Genomic DNA, 17798 nt, shown 5'->3' with positions numbered 1-17798 from the left:
GGAGCAGCTGTTCCCCTTAGTTGAAGGGTCAGCCACAAGGGGGCATAAGGGGCAGGAGGTTTAGGGGGGATGTGAGGAAAAACTTTTTTACCCAGAGGGTGATGACGGTCTGGTATGCACTGCCTGGGAGGGTGGTGGAGGCGGATTGCCTCACATCCTTCAAAAAGTACCTGGATGAGCACTTGGCACGTCATAACATTCAAGGTTATTGACCAAGTGCTGGTAAATGGGATTAGTTCGGTAGGTCAGGTGTTTCTCACGTGTCGGTACAGACTCGACGGGCCGAAGGGCCTCTTCTGCACTGTGATTCATTGAACATCATTAGTGTTGAAACTATAGAGGAACTGGAAGAGAGCATAACCAGGGAGGGCTCATTTTATAATTTCCTTGATTTACCTTCTCATATTTGCTCCCTCTCTTACATACACTGGAAAACCATCTGACTGTTGTTGTATAAGTGTTGTTTGAAAGGATTTCTTGCAGCCAGCATTGTAATATGTTACATTTTCTTTTTTTTTTATAGACATTGAATGACAGCCAGTATTTCGAGTGCCCAGTACAAGCAGTACTACATAACACTGCACCATTCTTGCCAATTGTTGCAGGCAACAGCACAACTACATCCTCCCCAAGAACTTAGATAATGAACTTGAGGAACTCGAACTAGAACTGGGGGCACCGTTTAAAAGTAAGGGATGTCCCATTTAAGACTGAGATAAGAAAGATTTTTTTTCTCTGAGTCATTAACTTTTGAAATTTTCTTCCCAGAGAGCAGTGGAGGCTGTGTTGGGACCCTTGCTTTTCCTGATATATATTGATGATCTAGATCTTGGTATGCAGGGGACAATTTCAGTTTGTGGATGATGCAAAACTTGGAAGCATTGTAAACTGTGAGGAGGATAATGTAGATCTTCAGAAGGACATAGACTAGTTGGTGGAGTGGGCAGACAGGTGGCAGATGAAGATCAAACCAGAGAAGTGTGAGGTGATTCATTTTGGTAGGAAAAACATGGAGAGACAATATAAAATAAATTGTACAACTTTAAAGGGTGTGCAGGAACAGAGGGACCTGGGTGTCAATGTGCGTAAGTCATTAAAAGTAGCAGGACAGGTGGCGAGACCACGTAGTATCCTAGGCTTTATTATTAGGGGCATACAATATGACAGCAAGGAGGTTATGCAGAGCTTATATAGGACACTGGTTAGACCTCAACTGGAGTATTGTGCACTGTTCTGGGCACTACACTTTAGGAAGTGTATGAATGCATTGGAGAGAGTGCAGAAGAGATTTGCAAGAATGATTCCAGGGATAGGAATACATTGGAGAAGTTGGACTTGTTCTCCTTGGAGAGAAGGCTAAGAGGAGATTTGATAGAGGTGTTCAAGATCATGAGGGGTCTGGACATAGTAGATGGGGAGAAACTGTTCTTGCACGTCAAAGGATCGAGAGCAAGAGGGCACAGATTTAAAGTGATTTGCAAAAGAAGCAAACACAATGTGAGGAAAGACTTTTTCACACAGTGAGTGGTTTGGGTCTGGAATGCACTGCCTGGAAGTGTGGTGGAGGCAGGTTCAATCAAGGCATTCAAGAGGGCATTAGATGTTTCTATTTAAATAATCAATGTGCAGGGTTATGGGGAAAAGGCAGGAGAATGGCCCTAAGTCATAATGCTCATTCGGAGAGCTGGTGCAGGCACGATGGACTGAATGGCGGCCTCCTGCACTGTAACAATTCCGTGATTCTGTGGGCCATTGGATGTATTCAAGGCTGAGTTAGACAGACTTTTGATTGACAAGGGAGTTGAGGGTTATGGGGGGCAGGCAGGAAAGTGGACTTAAGGCCACAATCAGATCAGCCATGACCTTATTGAATGGTAGAGCATGCTTGAGAGGCTGAAGGGCCTACTCCTGCCCTTACTTCGTTTGATCTTAATATCTTAAAGCACTCAGTCAATGTAAACATGAGGAGGAACAAGTGGTGATAAATGTTAGAGATTATCTGCAGGGTCTCCCTGCAGCAGCTGAAAAGCCTCTATAACTGTCTATAAAGGCAGTACTTCTCAGTGATATTCAGACAGCTGGGCCTGTAGATCTGGTTGCTGGGATAATTATGAGTGCAATTGTTCCATTAATTGTACCATCTGAGGCCTCTGTGCACTTCTTGCCACTCTTCTATGACGTCTTGTGATAGGAAGTAATAGAAATGTTGAGCCTGCTGACCCAGTTTCTGCCAGTGAAATCACTTTCATCAGCAAGAAATCCTACCCTGTTCTCATTTGGTCCATTTAACTTACTGGTCTGTCTGGAGTTCTAAGCTGCATGTTTGCTTATCTCTAGCATTCAAAGGCACAGATAAATTCTGAGATATTCCAGTGGTCAGGACAGTATTGTGACTCGTTAATCCTTTGATAAGCACAGTGAGACCATATCAGACCAAGCTATTCATAAAGATAGATATAGAAGTACATAAACAAACTGAATGGAATAGTGGTTACTCTGTGGGAGGCAGAGGTCCTGTATTTCAAAGGTTCATTTTATTCATCTTCAATACTGTTCATAGATTTTTTTAAAATCCTCCAAAATTCCTCCATCTTGCCTTATGTCCACTTGCTTTACAACCAGTTTCTCTAGTATGTGTGTGATCAACTCACAGCAAGGGTGGGATTTTCCAATCTACGCTCTAAGTGCAGTGGCCTGTGGGAAAAGCAGTGTTATTCCCTGTGGGCACAATGGTGGATTTTCATGCCGTATTGTCCGCTTCCTGCCTCATTAATTATGCAACGGGAACACATCAGATTTTGGCGGACAACTTCTGATTCGCGTGCCCTGCTGTGACCTCAGTGGTTCTGTGCCCCTGGTGCCATATTTAAACCACACCTGCACACCGCCTTCTCAATGTCTCCAGCCCAGAATATCCCCACGGAGGAGATGGCTCCAAAAGGCAAGAAGACTGCTGCTCCCAAATTTGCTGGACCACCTGCTGGACACTGTCGAGGCCCGCTGGGCTGTCTGGTATCTCAGTAATGGCCAGAGAAGGTCAACCAATGCCACCACCCTGACTTGGGAGGCAATGTCTTCGGTGGTCAGCATAAATGTGGTGCAGTAAAGGTCTACGATCCAATACAGAAAGAAGATGAATTATCTCATCCATTCCGGCAGACTAAGTCAACCATCTCATAACTCTCAACTCTCACATACTCAAACCCTTCAGGCATTCACAGGATGACACTCCACAGGTAACTGACACACTTCCAGCTCAAGGGACATCACCACTCACTCGCTCACACACTTTCACATCACCGTCTGGGCTGGTATCCTGTGTAAATCCTGCCCTCATCCTGTGCACTGCTTCAATCACTAGCCACACAAGACAGTCATTCTTATCATCTGCCTTGGCATCTGTCCTGCTCACAGTCTCTCCATTTGTCTTTATGCAGGACAAGATTGCATACAATAGGAGGGAGAGGTCACAGACGACAGGGGGCAGTGGCCAAAGTTCAGGTCCTTACTCCATAAGAGGAGCATGCCATCGCGCTGGCTGGAGAGGACAGCAATGGTGAGATAGGCAGCGCACACCAAGTGAGGACCCTGGACCAGCTCATCCCTCAGACAAGAATACTGAGAGCTTTGTGCTATCTTCCAGTTGCTTTCCATGCATTAATTATCTCACTTTCATTAGCACCTCTGGAAAGTGCCTGAGGGCATCAACTAGTGATGCCCTCATCCCCAGCCCCGATGACACGTTGCATGAGGAACCAGAGAAGAGCACCGTTGAAGACCTATCACAGTGCTCACCCACACTGTCCACCAGCGCAGAGCAACACATTTTGTCAGGACCTAGTTTTGCAGTAGCCTCAGGGTCACAACCTGGTGAGCAGCACAAAATCTGGTCCACAGCAGGTGGAGGCAGGGACATCCTAGGTGGCTGGCCCTTGGAGGACTGCTGGAGGCCAGGATTCTGCTGAGTCCAAGTCTGATGGTGAGCCTCCAGACTTGGTGCTAACTCAGTGGTGGAGCTTCAACGAAAGTCAAGGGATTATCAGGAAGGGTGGTCAGCTGTTATCCACAGATTGCAACGTATGATGGAGGAGTCCGTCCACCTTCAGCCTAAGGTAATAGCACTGGTATGCCAACGCACCGAGGTCAAAACTGGTAGGATGATGGCCGCCCATAGCCCCTGGCGCAGTGAAGGACCTGCACTTCATTGGTGGCATCCATCAGTGGCTATACGAGAGGGGTTCGGGGCAACTCAATCTCACTTCAGCTGTCCCTTCACAAGGAGTCAGCCAGGGGCCCTCAGGCACCCATAGGGAGGGGGACTAGCACCTGGACACCCTGGGACCCAGGTGACTCTGGAAGTGTCGAACTGATCCCAATCCTTTCTTCCTGTGACCCCATCACCTCCAGCACCACAGGCTGAGGAGGGTGCACCTGCCCCATAGCAGGAGACCCAAAGAATCCCGGGACCTTCAAAGTTTCGGCCCTCCAGTGGACGCCCACCAAAGCCATCGCAGGCGATAGGATGTAGCAGTCAGTAGGCTGCCTCCACTGCTGCTGCAGACATCGGGGCTGCACCAAGACATAGCGGTAGGGTTAGAAAAATGCAGAAATATTAATATAATAGTGGCATGGGTATTAAACACATGTACATAATTTTCACCAATGTAAATAGAATCGCACCCATTTCACATCTCCTCTTGTGTACGCCTCCTCTTAATGTTGAGCTGTGTTGTTGTCCATCAGGTGTGACACCCCTTCCCCCCACTTATTGCAGATGTTGCCTCTGGTTGACGTTGTCACCTTCCATATCCTCACAGTGTGAGTCTACTTTAGGATCATTTCGAACATCAGTGATGCCCTGTCCTTAATGTCAAGTCTGCCTATGTTCACATGATGTGCTAGTTCATGTCATGTCCATTCTCGGCTGTTTAAGATTGAGGCTGAGGTGTTCACCATTTCGTCTGCATTATTGAAAGGTGAAGGTTTCATGCCCAGGGAGAAATATCTTGGAACTCCATTTCCTCACTGTCATCTGGCAAGATTTCCAATCTATGAGCCCTGACTCAGAGCTCTTGTGTGCTCCCGTCTGCCTTGTGCATTGCTGACTGTTTGAGTGCACAGCCGCTAAGTTCAGTGAGAAGCGTGAGCATCTTCCCACCGTAAAGTGCCGGGGCTGGCACTGTGCTGGCGTTCAACCCTACAACCTTCAGCCTTTCTCATCATGTAATTGTCTGCATTGCAGCCACAAGCCTCTAATTGCCAAGTAGGGATGCACAGCTGTGCTATACATTCTGCGTAGCTTCCCCTCACCTAAACCCTCGCCGAGGTCAGCGATGAGAAATCCAAATGTTGACGTGTTGCGGTCAATGGAGCCTTTGAGCATGCTCTAGAAGTACAGATGGTAGCTTTAGCCAATGTTGAGGACAGCAATGGAATATGAGCAAGGATGTAGTGAACCAGAAAGGTGCTCTCTATTATCAATGAAGTGTTACTTTGACGGCTTCTGATGTCTTTGTATTTTAGAGTTGACAAGGGCCAGGGCTGGCCATGAGGTCAGATGACTGTCTGAACTTTGTGATCCTCAGGTGGTCCAAGTATATGGAAAGGTCAGGATGAGTGCATGCCCGCACCCCTAAGTGAGAGTCCCAGATGTCAATGTGATGGAGGAGGTGGCACAGAGAATTAGGTGATGACAAAATGGAGTTGGACCTACGTAACATCCTCGGCTGCCTCAGCCCAAGTGTGACCTTTCAGTTTCACCATGGAGGTGACACAGAATGCATCGTTCCTATGGTGCAGATGGATCTCCTTGAGAAGCTTTGTCAGACTGAAGGCATACAACTATGAGTGCACTGAGGATTGTATAGCAGCTCCTGCCTCTACTAAGCTGCCACGGCAACTAGGATGCTGCAGAGATGCTAGAAGAGGCAGTGACTTCTATCATGTGATGCCAGAAAACCCTCGTCCAGGTTGGACCTCCTCTCAACAAGGACACATTTAACTGACCCTTCATCATCCTTCAAAGGAACTGGACAATGATTAGCCAAACCTGTCAGTACTCACTCTCCGATTGAAGTGCACAGTTGCAATGAGTAATGCTGGTGTTCATGTGGGCCCATGACAGAGGGCACTTGTCCAAGAGATGCCCACTACAACTTGCCATCCTCCTTGTGGAATCTGGTGGCTGTCAGGGCCTCATGTGCGCACCTGCCTCATCTGTCCCCTGCAGCCTCGGTTTCCTAGAATTCATCATCCTCATCCTTTTAGACATCCTTCACATTGGCGGAGGTGTGCGGCTCCTCCATGTCGGCATTTAGCAACTCCTCCCCCTCTTGCATCGCCAGGCTGTGCAGCGCGCAGCAAGCCATGATGATTGTGTGACCCTCTGGGGAGTGTGATGGAGTGCTCTGCAGATCTGTGAAGGCATCGGAGTTACATCTTCAAGATGCCAATGCTCTGCTCCGCCAATTTTTCGGTATGAGCAATATGAGCATCATTGTACCTTCTCTCAGCTGGATTTTGTGGCCACCGCAAGGCTGTCATCAGCCACATATTTTGTGGGTACCCTTTGTCACTGAGGAGCCAGCCCTGGACCCTGTGTGGTCCCTCAGAGCTGTCGGGAATCTGCAATCTACTTGATGTATGAGTTGTGGCATCTTCCTGGGTATCTTGCACAAACCTGCATGATTTGTTTCTTGTGGTGATAGACCAGCTGAACATGAGTAAGTGGAAGCCTTTCCTGTTGATGCATTGGAATGCCTGTTGTCAGGGAGATTTTATAGCCGCATGAGTGCAGTTAATGGCACCCTGCACCTGTGGGAACCTGGCATTAGCAGCAAAGCCCAGTGCTCTGGTGTCCTGGCTCTCTTGGTCTCTTGCAAAGTGCACAAAATTGTGGGCTTTGGCAAAAAGGGTATCTGTCACCTCATGTATGCAGTTGTGCGTGGAAGCTTGAGCGATCCCACAGAGGTCCCATGGAAAGAGTCACTCGCATAGACTTTGAGCAGCGATGACCTTCAGAGTCACTGGCAATGGATGTCCCCCTGTCCCTGTGGCAGAATGTGGCAAATGAAAGTCACTGGATCCTTGGACATGTGGAAGCATTGGCGACACTGTGTCTTGCACATCCACAGATAAGACATGCGCGTTGTATGCTTCCTCGGTCTTGAGAGCTGCCTATGGACAATGCTTCTGTTAGCCTCATCCTCTGCATCTGGAGGGTGGCCTGTTGCCCCTTGCTCGTGAGGGTGTAGCTCCTCCCTTTGGTGAGTCTGTTGCTGCAGACGACACTAAGGTTAGAGGAGTTGCAGATAGTGAAGAGGATTGTTAAAGGATACAACGGGATATAGATCGGTTGGAGACTTGGGCGGAGAAATGGCAGATGGAGTTTAATCCGGACAAATACGAGGTAATGCATTTTGGAAGGTCTAATACAGGCAGGAATTATACAGTAAATGGCAGAACCCTTAAGTGCATTGACGGGCAGAGGGATCTGGGTGTACAGGTCCACAAGTCACTGAAAGTTGCAACGCAGGTGGATAAGGTAGTCAGGTAGGCATATAGCATGCTTGTCTTCATTGGCAGGGGTATTGAGTATAAAAGCTGGGAAGTCATGCTGCAGCTGTATAGAACCTTGGTTAGGCCACACTTGGAATATTGCGTGCAATTCTGGTCACCACACTACCAGAAGGATATGGAGGCGTTGGAGAGGGTGCAGAGGAGGTTTACCAGGATGCTGCCTGGTCTGGAGGTTATTAGCTATGAGGAGAGGTTGGAGAAACTCGGATTGTTCTCACTAGAGCGACGGAGATTGAAGGGCGACTTGATAGAAGTTTACAAAATTATGAGTGGCATGGACAGAGTAGATAGTCAGAAGCTTTTTCCCAGGGTGGAAGAGTCAAATACTAGGGGACATAGATTTAAGGTGAGAGGAGAAAACTATAAAGGTGATGTGCGGGGCAAGTTTTTTACGCAGAGGGTAGTGAGTGTCTGGAATTCGCTGCCAGAGGAGGTGGTGGAAGCAGGTACGATAGTGGTGTTTAAGGGGCAGCTTGACAAATACATGAATAGGATGGGAATAGAGGGATATGGACCCCGGAAGTGCAAAATGTTTTAGTTGACAGGCAATATGATCGGCGCAGGCTTGGAGGGCCGAAGGGCCTGTTCCTGTGCTGTACTTTTCTTTGTTCTTTGTTCTTTGTTCTATCACAATCTTCTCTGCCTTCTCTCCTGCTTGTATGTGATTGTGCAGGCAGCAATAAATCCAGCCTCTGTCTTCCTGAAGTTCTCCTCTCTGCAGCATCAATGAGAAAAGATAAATCAGTCAGCCTGAGCCTCCAAAGGCCCTATTTCTGAAGGTTACTAATGTGTGACTGTTGGTTCAAGGGCTTGGTTCCAGTGATGGCACCTGTTCGCCACTGAAATCCTGGCTAGTGCAAGGAACATTTTAAGGTGCACCTCCCCCCCACTTCCCTGGCCCACTTTACATGACCGACTGCTATGAGATTGTTTTGGCCAATCGCTGGTATCCTCAATCAGTGCACTGTTACACTACGCTCTTTGTAATACTCGTAAGGTCTGATGGTCATTGAGGAAATGAGATTATTTGAGCCTGCCAAGGCCAACACTGTGAACTCCTGCTTTAAAGACGCATCTGCAGCTCATCCAGCCGCCAAAATGCTCTAGACCTTGTTATCGCTCTGGGCAATCGGCACGCGTGGAACAAGGGGTTAAAGCAAGGAGTTAAATTTGTTCCCTGACTCGTCATTAATCTCTCATGAATGCGCTTTATTATTTCACTCCCCTGATTCCTGCATTATCATTGAAGGGCTCCTAACATGTCTCAGCTGTGCATCTCTCCTCATTTGGGAATACACAGTTCAGCTGGGTGCCCCTTTAATTGCGCCCCCCCCCCACCAGTGCAGTGAACCACTCCTCCAAGCAGCCCTGTGAGCCCTCACCAATTGAGTTATTCCTCAGTTTAGTTTTGTGCTGTGCCATCGATTCAGGTTGCAAGATGGTGGCGCTGAGGTCTCACTACCAGACCAGCTTGGACCCTCCATTATGTGACTCTGGTAGTCGTTATCATCATCCTGGAGGAACATAATGTTCAGATTCCCCACCACCCCCCCCACCCCCAATAATTCTCAAGCCCCCCCCCACTACAGTGCTTTATGCCATTTTGATTTTGGAAGGATATCAGTGTGTAATCCCCTGAATAGTTTAAGGTCGATGTGCCTATGCCCCATTTGGACAACACCCCTCCTCATCTTGAGGCCTTTTGCCCATATTGAGCCCCCACCACCCACCCTGGCCATGAGACCTTTGAATGGCCCTACATGACCTTTTTCCCATCTACAGTCTATCCTGACTGTAAGTGTGCCATCCGCAGCCCATTATTAAGCTAGAAACCCCCCAGACTGAGACGCCTGTTGTAACGGCCACGCCCTGCACACAACATGCTGGGCTTGACTGACACGTCCTCTCCATCTCTGACCTGGGACAGGGAAATCTTTGCAAGGTTAGCAATGTAAATTGAAGCGCTTCTTCGCTATGCCATTTTCCCAGTCTGGCCCCCAACTTGCTTATGTTCCTGTCTAAACCACGCTTCCCTATTCTGATCTAAATGCCGCTTGCAACCCATGCCCCTGTATTCCAATAGTGGTGCAACCTTCACCACTATTCCTCTCCCCCAGTGGAGGCCTTGCCCTGTGACCCCTTACACATGCCCCACTTCTCCACCCTCTGACGCCTTACTGCTAGCCTGGTTGGAAGGGCCTTGCCTATGAAAGCCCCTGGAAACGTGATAGTGCTGCCTGCAGAGCCTGGTGTGGATTCTGAGGTACCGTGAGTGCTGTGTGATGCACAGTGTGCGAACAAACCTCAACGTCATCAGCAAAGTGCAGGCTGCCAAGTGCACATTGCTTACACCTGGTTGTGAAACATGTCGGTCTAATCAGAAGCCGATGTGCCCTTTTGATCCAACATGGGGGTGGGGGTGATTCCAGCAAGCAGCCACTATAATGATTATGCATGACCACCAAATGTATTAAATTTAGATTCCCGACGTGGCGTGACAGAAAACACCATTGAAATCAGGCGCAGACGATCGCGACCTGTTTTCCAACCAACATAAAACTGAAATTTTTGCTCTCTCACAATATTTTCCGCTCCCGCCTGCCATGGCGCCCGTTGTGGGCAGGAGTGAAAAATCCTGGCCCAAGTGTCTTTGATGCTAATGACACATACGTACTCTTGCCAGAGATCACCCATTTTGCCTCAGCTTGCCATTGTCTTAGAAAGGTTTTACTACACCATTGTCACAATTATGAGGTTTATAAGATTTTTACCTGTTCTGAAGTCTGCTGACAGCAAGCTTGGGTGGTTTGGTTGTTAGAGATTAATGAGTGCCCAGATTGTTTTACTCGGAAGAAAGTGCAAATACACTTGGAGACAATGGCAGTAGCCTGTGTGCTAACAGTGGCTAGACTGTGAGTCTCCAAAGTCCCAGAAATGTGCTAAGAATGTTGGGTTGTGTAAACAGTTGTGCTTTCAATAGTCTGTTCATTCGAAGATAAGAGAGTTGGAATCTCAAGGATAGCTAATCGGCATTTCTACCTGGATACAAGGCTCGTGTTATTTATTTTGCCATGGAGATGGAGCTTGAGAGGGGAAGGGTCTAAAATATCTCTGAAAATCCCCAGACAAGATTCATCTGCCAGGATCCAGGAGAGCGGGAACAGCTATAGCCAGTAAGATGCTGTGGTTCACCATGCAGGACTGTGGATGGGAGCTTGCACTTGGACTGAAAAGACTGAATTCATGATGAGTTAAAACGAGGCTGGAAGCTTGCGCTCAAGGAAGAACCTCCAGGGAGGGGGGAATTAAAAGTTCCCAGGGTGCAAAAGGAAAAGTATAGAAGTAAATACTCAGGAGCTAAGAATCACCTTGGACTAGTTCCAAGAGAATTGTTTGTCTACTTAAAGGATGGTGTAAAGTATATCTGTGAAATATGTTTTTGGTTGTGCTAAAACAAAAAGGGGAATGTTCTGTTTTGTGGGTTAAATATAAGTTGCCTACAAAGATAGTGTTTAGTCAATAGTGCTTTGAGTCTTTTGTCACAGTAAAAGTCTTGAAAAGTGTGAAATCTTGTTGTGTCATTCTATCAGCTATTAATTGGAAGTTCCAATTGCTTTTTAAAAGTTATAGGTTGCTACGGAGATTGTAACAACATGTACATTGTGGATTGGACAATATATTACCTACATTGCTGAGCTGACTGAGCTGGTGACTCAGCACATATCAAAAACTGAACTTGAGACCTTCCTGAAAGTCCTGTTTTATATTCAAGTTGATGTCGTCAATGAAATTATTATGAGAACTTTTAGTATTTTGTTATTGGTGATGGCTCATTACAAGATCATTAAATTTGCAAGAGCAAGGTGAGCTGAGCCAAAAATCTCAACTTGCCTTTGTGAGATCTAGCGAGCTCATACAAAAATACAGCTGTGGCAAAATTCCAGATGGCAGCAGTTATTGCTCCAGTGTAATTTGTTTTTGGCTGTCCTAATTGTGGATATACTGAGACTACTAACAGAAATGTTTCTGGATCAAGATGCTGGGTGTGATGAGCAACATTTTATGGAGACTGAAAATGGCAGGCATGATTGAACCAAGTAGCAGTACCAGATCTGCTGGAGAGAAAGGGTGAGATATGAAACCTTCCTTGTTGGCTTAAATAATAACAACTGCATTACTGGCACAAATAGAAGAATATAGGCAACCACTAGATTCAAGAAAACACCAAAGACCTTCTCAAGACCATCCCAGTCGGCAGGCTGGAATAAATTTAAAACAAAACAAAAATACCTGGACAAACTCAACAGGTCCGACAGCATCTGCGGAGAGGGATACAATTGATGTTTCGAGTCCGTATGACCCTTCATCAGAACTAAGACATGTGGAAATGATGAAGGGTCATAGAGACTCGAAACGTCAACTGTATCCCTCTCCGCAGATGCTGTCAGACCTGTTGAGTTTTTCCAGGTATTTTTGTTTTGGTTCTAGATTTCCAGCATCCGCAGTATTTTGCTTTTATCTTAGTGGAATAAATTTAAGTTTGGACTCCCAACAAAAATCTCACCGGGGTGCATATCAGGAACTTGGGAACATGCACGGATTCCTTGCAAGTGAAGCTCCATGCGAGGAGTGAAAACTAATAAAATTACCATAAAAAGACAGAAGAATTTACATTGTGTGAATTGTTGCCTAATTTTTTTACAAGCAAATAAGAAACAACAGTCAAGAAGAGCAGAGAGGTGAGGAAATAGGTACATGGTGCCAGATTTTGTTAGGGCGGGACATCTTCTGGTGTGTCCAGTCAGTTAGACTTCTTTGGACATATTTAGGTGTTAACATTTATTTCTGAGAAAGTTGCTGAAAGTGCAGCTGATAACAGCTCAGCATGGCACCTGGGAGCTTCGTGAGAAATGGGACAAACAGTATCTCTTTAATCATTGAGATTTAAGAATTGAGAAATAAACAAAGGAAAGGATTGAACTGTGGGTGAATTCAGCATTGAATTAGGTACAATAAAAATAAAGATAAATACAGGAGTACTCAGCAGGTCAGGCAGCATCTGTAAAAAGAGAAACAGTTAGCATTTCAGGCTGGTTACTTTTGTCACATTGTCAGGACTAACAAATATTTCAAATACACTTTGAAGCTCTATGAAATATTGATAAAATGTCCTCACTTGTAGTCGCTCACCTCTAAGTACAAACACCCCTTTAAACTGCATTTGCTGGTCACATTTTGTGTATCCCATACTTGGCTGGCTCCCAGCACATACAACTTTGAATTAATATTGCAATGAGCTGAGACTGGAGAGTTAGGTGCAGTCAGCTCATTGCACTTTTGACAAAATTTGTGCCAGCAGCTGACGTGGAACAGAAAATTGGCCTTCTGGTGACATTTCTTCAATCAAATGCATATTTACTTTATTGTCTTAACAAAATTCATATTTTCAATTGATTTATTTGCCCTTGCTGATTTCAAGCATTATTGTCTGGATGTTTCATGCTACCTCTTGTTACAAGTATAATACTGCTGTGAGTCTCTGTTTTGTCCCTTGTATATTCAGAAAAAACCTGAGCCAGCTTGCTTTCAGTCTATGTTGTCTTTTTTTTCGGCAGAACTGCAAATAGACATTTCCTATATTCCTGAAAAGTATGCAAGTGTTCTATAACTGATGTACGTTACAGAGATTATTTTCAAAGAATAGGATCAATGCTGATCAATGAATTATTGGACTCATTAAAAGCCCCTCTCAAAACCTAGGCCCAGATTTTGCAGGGGTGAGGAGGGTGGGGGAGGGTTTGATGGTGAACTGTCAGCATTCACTGTAATTACCATCACCTAACTCCTTTAATTGGTTCTGCCCAGAGTTACTTAATATTTTAGACTGGATTTCCCTTTGGGAATAATTTTATCGCTTCCACTCTTTAGAGAGCGAGGAGTACCTATGCCCACTCATTGCAACCCATTAATTTTAGGCACAAGACTGAAGACGCAACTAGTTGGCATCTTCAGAGACAGCATAGCCACAGTTGATTCTTGAAAATCTCAAGATATTGTCCTGTTAAAATCTTCTGTGGCAGCTGCCATTCCAGAAACAGCTAATATTCTTAGAAGCTGTTGCTGGCATCTTAATGCCAGAACAATCACCTCAACTGTCACTGTCCACATGGTGTTCTGCAGGTTGTGAAATACTCCTTATCATGCATTGCAGATAGTGGACTCTGTCCATTTACCCATTATCTCAACTATGAGTGTGTAAAATGTCTGCACTGTTTTCTTGAGATTAATTCTCCTTCATCAATTGCTGTTTGAAGATTGGGCCCCTGGGATCTGGGCCTTCCTCAGTTGAGGGCACTTGTCTCCCTTCTCCTCACTCCTAAGTCATCCTCTTCATTGTTGGATCACTCAATGACAACCTTGCCTTGTAAGTGAATTTTTCGTGTGCCTTTATTTTTCCACACTTACGTTGCCATTGCAGAGATGACAGGATTGGTAGATTTGGGAGTGGCAACAGCTGTTTCTTGAGAAATGCCCCACCTTTGGTGATTGTGCCTAGGTTTGCCTAGACTCCCACTATGGAAATTCCCCCTCTCAGCCCGTTAATCTCTACATCTCCCTTTGCTCCTTTAAGACCCATCTTAAAACATGCTTCTTTGGTCAAACTTTTGGCCACCTTAATAATCTAGTCCCCATTGGTTTAGCAGGTGTTTTCTTCCTGCCTCTGTAAAGTGCGTTAGTGCCTTTCTACGTTACAGTCCCTTTATAAATACAGGTTATACTAGTGGTCGCAAAAGAATGTGATTACTTGCTTTGGGCCCAATATCAGTTTCTATTAAAAAAAATAACTTTTTGGAGACTCATTCCAACAATTTCAAGATCTTGGCTTACATATGGCAGAATTCCTCTGGACAGGTAAATGAAAACCAATGCACCTAGGAAGTCAACTCAAGTTTCTGTAGTAAGAGATTCTTTTTTTATTCTTTCATGGGTTGTGAGCCAGCATTTGTTGCCCATTCTAATTGTCCTTGGGAAAGGAATGGCGAGCCTCTTTCTTGAAACATAGCGGCAGCCATGTCGTATAGGTAGACCTACAGTGCTGTTAGGCAGGGGAGAGTTACAGGATTTTGACCCAGTTACAGTAAAGGAACGGCAATATAGTTCCAAATCAGGGTGGTGTGTGGCTTGGAGGGGAACTCACAGTTGGTGTTTCCAAGCATCTGCTGCCCTTGTCCTTCTAAGTGGTAGAGGTCGCTGGTTTGGAAGCTGCTGTTAATGGAGATTTGGCGCATTGCTGACATTAGCTTGGTGATTAAATGTAGTTTCATGGGAAATTGTGCAGGGCAGCTAAAATGGCAACAGGAAAATGTCTAAGCTAAGGAGCTTAACTATTAATATTCAAAATTATAGTTAATGAGGATATAAACCCTATTATTTGTTCGCCAACCATCCTTGGTCTTGCTGTGCTATGTGCCGTTTGAGGCTCAAAGTCTAGGTGGACATCCAGTTTGAGGCCTCAACGACTATTTTTCATCCATTTTTAGGAGTCATGCAACAGTGGCTGATATTGTGGGGGGAGAAAAAGCTAGATTTTGTTCAAAACAAAAACAGAATTACCTGGAAAAACTCAGCAGGTCTGGCAGCATTGGCGGAGAAGAAAAGAGTTGACGTTTCGAGTCCACATGACCCTTCAACAGAACAACAGCTGCTGTCACTCCTCATATCTGCCATTTCTGTCATCCCTGCAATGGCAATTTTAGTGTGAAAACACCAGCGCAAAAATACTCACTTGAAAGGCATTATTTACTGTGCTAAGAGTTTTCACTGGGTGACGCACTAATAAGAAAGGAGTAGGGCTATAGAGAAAGATTTTGTTCATGTTTTCCTAATTCTTTTTTCCCCCAAATAAACCAATCACTTTGCGCCTTTATATTTACCAAGGAAATACTCAGCTGTCAATAGCTTTACATTATTGTTGAGCGACTTTATAACGAATCTTTCAGATCTGCAAACTTTCCCACAGTAGGGGTCATGAGGGAAATATTTTACACGGAAACTTCAAAAGTAGCAGCAGTGGCTATTTAATTTTCCTGTCCCTGTACAAATGCATTTGACCTCTGTTTTTCTCTGCTGCAAAATAATGCAGCTGAGATTGGGAACTCAGCAAAGTAGACCATCAAACTTGCATCCCCCCACTCTAGTCATAATGAATGGTGTTACAATATGGAGTGAAGCTGCAGCACCCTCAGTTTTGCAACTTCCAAATTACTGAAATATTTTAAGGTATATAGCAAGATATCCATTCTGCTAAGATTCTCATTAAAGGTAAGTTACTTGTCTAGTTTTAAAAATTGATCTAACGTTCAAAAATTGCTTCCTTTTGGACCTAGCAAATTATGTACATGGTAAATATGACCCTAAACCCTAACTAAATTCCTTCTCCTTACAAGAGCAACAATTAAGGGGAGAGTTGCTAGCTGTGTTTAAAATTATGAGGTTTTTTTTAGAGCACATGTGGTGGGGTTAGCAGGGTGGGAGGTAACTAATTCTACAGGCAAGAGAAGCAGTAACTAGAGGACACGTATATTTAAGATAATTAGTTGGAAGAAAAAGTCCAGGGGAGAAATTACAACGTTCTTTATGCAGAAAGTTGTAATGACTTGGAATGCACTACCTCAAAATGGAGCTGGAAGCAAATTAAAGAGTAACTTCCAAAGGAGAATTAGTTCTTTTTCTGCTACTCCTATATCCTGTATTTGTATAGTGACTTTAAGATGAAAAAAATGCTGTAAGGCACTTTAGTGAGTCAGGGAAAAATGGAAGCTGAGCCAAAGGGGAAGGTTATAAGGGATGAGCAAAAATTTGGCCTAAGTAGTAGTTTTTAAGGCGGTTCTTAAAGGAGCAATGAGAGATTTAGAAACTGAAAAGGTTCAAGATCTAAGCAAATGAAGACACATCCATCCATGGTAGGACATTTCCAATGAAACAGCTGCTGTCACTCCTCATATCTGCCATTTATGTCATCCTTGCAATGGCAATTTTAGTGTGAAAATACCAGCGCAAAAATACTCACTTGAAAAGCATTATTTACTGTGCTAAGAGTTTTCACTGGGTGAAGCACTAATAAGAAAGGAGTAGGGCTATAGAGAAAGAAGAAAGAAACCAAATTAATTGAATAGCGCTTTCAAAGAGCCAGCACAGGCATGTTGGGTTGAATGGCCTCCTTCAGTGCTGCATTTATTCTATGATCAACCTTGGCTTTTAAGATTTAATCATGCTCAACAATTGTAGCAGTAGAACATTGGAACTGCATTGCCGTTGATCAGGAGAGGGTAATTTATTGGCCCATTCCTTCATCAAATTTTTGCCATTGCAATGTTCTTGACAGTCATATAATCAGTCGTAACTTTTTTGTGTGTTAATTTATTTTGTTGGCAGTCTAGAAGGTATGTTTGTGAAGTCTTCATCTTGTTTCTTTCTTTAACCCTTTGTGTTGTATGCAGGTGGTTTTTATGTGGCAATTCATGCCTCATTTGGACACAACCGTTGTTTTGTTACTATATCCATTACCAATCTTTTTGGTTGCTACATCATGAAATCTTTTGCTATTTAACCTTCCCTGGCTTCCACACTATCGCAGGCCTTCTCCTTTGCTCTTCCTGCCCCCTCCTCCCTTCCACTGGCTTAAAAACTCTTACACTTCTATCTTTTTTCAGTTCTCATGAAAGATAATCGACCTAAAACATTAACTCTTGTGACAGGCAGGAGGGTGGTTAATTTAAAAAGCCCTGGTTTCTCTCCTCACCACCTGTCTGTAAACAGAAAGGTGTTTTGATTTGCTTCCCCCTTTATAAGTGGTGGCATGTTTCCCAACCCCTCAATTTTGGTGTGATCCAATTTTCTATTAATAACCCCACAGCAAACTCGAGATAGGATGAGCTCAGAGGGTTAGCTTATTTGCACACACACAAAATGCAGGAGGAGGGTCAATATGTAGCCCCCTGTACTCTCATACAGTAAAGAAGGATGGAAAGATTTACAGGGCAAAGACCACTGAGAAAAGATTTATTCTTTCATGTGTGCCCAGAGTACAGAATCAAAGCTCAATAATGTATTCCTTCATTGAAATTGACGGGCTGAACTGATGTTGGTTAATTCACTTTTCCAGTAAATTAGGGAGGTGTCAGCTGTGGCTCAGTTCATAGCACCCTCGCCTTTGAATC

At 44.7% G+C, this 17798-nt stretch overlaps 1 protein-coding gene across 1 annotated transcript in view; it reads left to right on the top strand.

The window, feature by feature from the left end:
• LOC144686562 (PTB domain-containing engulfment adapter protein 1-like) overlaps window positions 1-17798 on the top strand; it is a 421104-nt gene that overhangs the window by 196866 nt on the left and 206440 nt on the right. Inside the window, exon 3 of the mRNA XM_078551900.1 lies at window positions 524-688. The gene's annotated coding sequence lies outside the window, so the exon portion shown is untranslated. The remainder of the gene's footprint in view (window positions 1-523; window positions 689-17798) is intronic.

Source organism: Cetorhinus maximus, chromosome 11, assembly GCF_964194155.1.
Source record: "Cetorhinus maximus chromosome 11, sCetMax3.hap1.1, whole genome shotgun sequence".
In the NCBI taxonomy this organism is placed as follows: Eukaryota; Metazoa; Chordata; class Chondrichthyes; order Lamniformes; family Cetorhinidae; genus Cetorhinus; species Cetorhinus maximus.
Note: the sequence above shows the minus strand (reverse complement) of the source record. Positions and strands in the feature narration are given on the sequence as shown.